This window comes from Octodon degus, unplaced genomic scaffold (genome assembly GCF_000260255.1).
Source record: "Octodon degus isolate 3935 unplaced genomic scaffold, OctDeg1.0 scaffold00380, whole genome shotgun sequence".
NCBI classification, from domain to species: domain Eukaryota; kingdom Metazoa; phylum Chordata; class Mammalia; order Rodentia; family Octodontidae; genus Octodon; species Octodon degus.
The window spans coordinates 107107-109837 of NW_004524956.1; positions in this window are offsets into that span (position 1 = coordinate 107107).

Genomic DNA, 2731 nt, shown 5'->3' on the forward strand with positions numbered 1-2731 from the left:
GAAAAATCTATGTCTAATTTTTCTTGCTTGGTATTTTGAGTGCTTTTATCTCAGCAAACATTTTTTTTTTGAGGAACTGGGGATTGAATTCAAGCCCTTGTACTTGCCAGGAAAGCGCTTATTCTACTGAACTATCTCCCCGGCCCTGGTAATTTGAATACATTGTATATTTTATACATATTTTCTGAGACACTATGTACTTGGGATAAATTCCCAAAATATTTTGAAAATGTTTGGAATCATCGAATATTTTGAGCTAAGAACCAAGTGAGACACCATAAGAAGCAGCGCAGTCCTCATGGCTTGCACCTTGACAGAGCTTCAGGGGCTGGTCTGAGGACCTGGAGAGGCATCAGGAGCGTCCTGAGAGATGCTGCCGTCTGCACGGTGCTCCTGGCACTCGCTCTTCCTCTCAGGCTGGAAGGTGACTAAGAGGGGCACACTCCAGGGCACAATGGTGAGTAAGGCTGAATCCTGCTGGCCTCTTCTGAGGACATTATTTTTCCTCTTTAAATAGAAATTAGGACAACACAGCTTCAAAAATTGTAATCTGTAAGTTTTTGGACCCTCTCTTTATTGTGGATGAAAGGATGCAGGCTACAGTTGATCCAGTCCAACCTTGATTGTAATGAAGAACAGAAATGAGAGTGTAGCAAAGAGACAGATGAAAATGTCAGGCTTTCGCAGCAAGCAGTGATGGTGGTGGTGGTGACGCAGCAGAGGAGCAGAAATGAGAAGGAGCAGAAGCCTTTACTAACTCTGAAGACAGAGAGGTTCAAAGGCAGGGAGATGGGAAGATTCTCTGACCCGAGACAGGGAGGACAAGACTTTATACACCTGTACTAGGGGCAGAGTTGGAAGAGCAGGTTCAGAACGCACAAGGAGCTGGTGGAGGCTCACCTGTGTGGGTGGGAAAGGTAAAAGGGAGTTGTATCCAGGGCTGGAGTGGGAAAGAAGGAGGAAGTGGTCACTGGGAAGATTAGCTGTTGTTTTGGGGATTCAGCTGTGTTGGATCAGGACCATGGAAATTCAGCAGGTTGTACTAGGGCCGTAAGTTATCAGGAACAATAACAGCTATTGGGATTTACCTGGAAATGAGCAAGTAATGCTGGCATGTGTGGTAAATTTCTGTCATGAAATACTCAGCTCACGTGGATTCAGTCGTAGTGGGAACCATTTTTTTCTTTCCCTGGAGAGCTCAATCTGTATCCTAGTGGTTAGAATATATATTATTCTGTGTCCCAGAACTCAGTCTCAAACCCTCACTTGCCATGCTGTCTAGGCAGACCTTCGTCTAGCCAAGCTGTCTAGGCAGACCTTCGTCTAGCCAAGCTGTCTAGGCAGACCTTCGTCTAGCCATGCTGTCTAGGCAGGCTTTCCTCCTGTCTACGCTTAGGGTGCCTCACAGAAGCGAGTAGTGTTAGGCACGTGGCCCTCCTGCTGTCCAGAACTCACGGCCTGCTGAGGGCTGGGATGTGGCTCCCCTCCTCTGATGCCTGGAATGTATCACTTTCTACGTTTCAACTCTGAGGGGTCAACATCTGCTCTCCACCTTGTCTAGGCCTGGTGACAATGAGAACTCTACATATGCACAGTGCAAAACTTGATTCGGTTTCTGTATTTGTAGAAATATTAGCCTACCAAGCTAATATAGCCACATTTCTTTTCAAAATAAGTCCATTTCTACGTCATTTACATAGCTCTTTTCAATCACTTTTAAATTTATATCTAAATAACACTCACACAAATGTACAGTGTAAACAACACTGAATCTTTGAGTGTTGTAATGTACTTTATTTTTGCCCTAATAATTTCAATTTTAATTTATATTTAGATTTTCTGTTCAGGTTTATTTTCCTCCAGATTTTTTTAATTTTAATTTTTTCCATAATTTTATAAACTTGAAGCCTTTATATTGAAGTGGATGCCACTTGAACATATACTCATAAGTGAAATAAACCAGACACACATGTGTAAATATCTTATAGGTTCCCTAGTATAAGGACTCAAAAGAAGAAATACAAATAGAAAAGTATAATACAAGTAAAAGGAAAGCAGGATCTCAAGGACTAACTAATCAAGAGAGGGAAAGGAGAAGATCTAGGAAACATGACAATGTCAAGCCATACAGTTATATGTAGAAGATGGGCAAGTCAATGATCCTGAGAATCTCCAGAAGATTTTTGAATCTAGCAGTTAATTGGAAAGATTCTCACCCTGACTAATTATATATACTGATACCTGTGAAGTAAGCAACTGCACTGTGATGGTAATCTGTAATAGCAGTTTCATGCTAGGAGTGCCTGTCATTCTGGCCTTCTGAATACGGGCTGCTTGTCATGACATGCCAGTTTCTGCTGTGCTGTCTTTTGGGTAGATGATTGTTCAAAAAGAAGAGGGTGGTGAATGAAGGCAAGAGAGAGGAAAAGGAATATTGTGGGACTGTCCTGCTTCAAGGTTGTATATAGTTAGATTTTTGGACTTACGTGTAAACATAAGAAGTATATAATTCTTTGTCCTTATTTTTAAAAATATATTTTAATTTTTAAATGTTTTGCTATGGGGACTTAAAGTTCAACATATCAATACTTGATGAAAAATACCTGTTCCATGTTATGCCTAAGACGTTTGATATTCAGAGAGATAGTGAGCTTAAGCTTAACACCCTAGCTTGTATGGTAATAACAATAAGCTTGCCTTCTGGAGGGTTAACACCCTAAGTTTGCAGGCC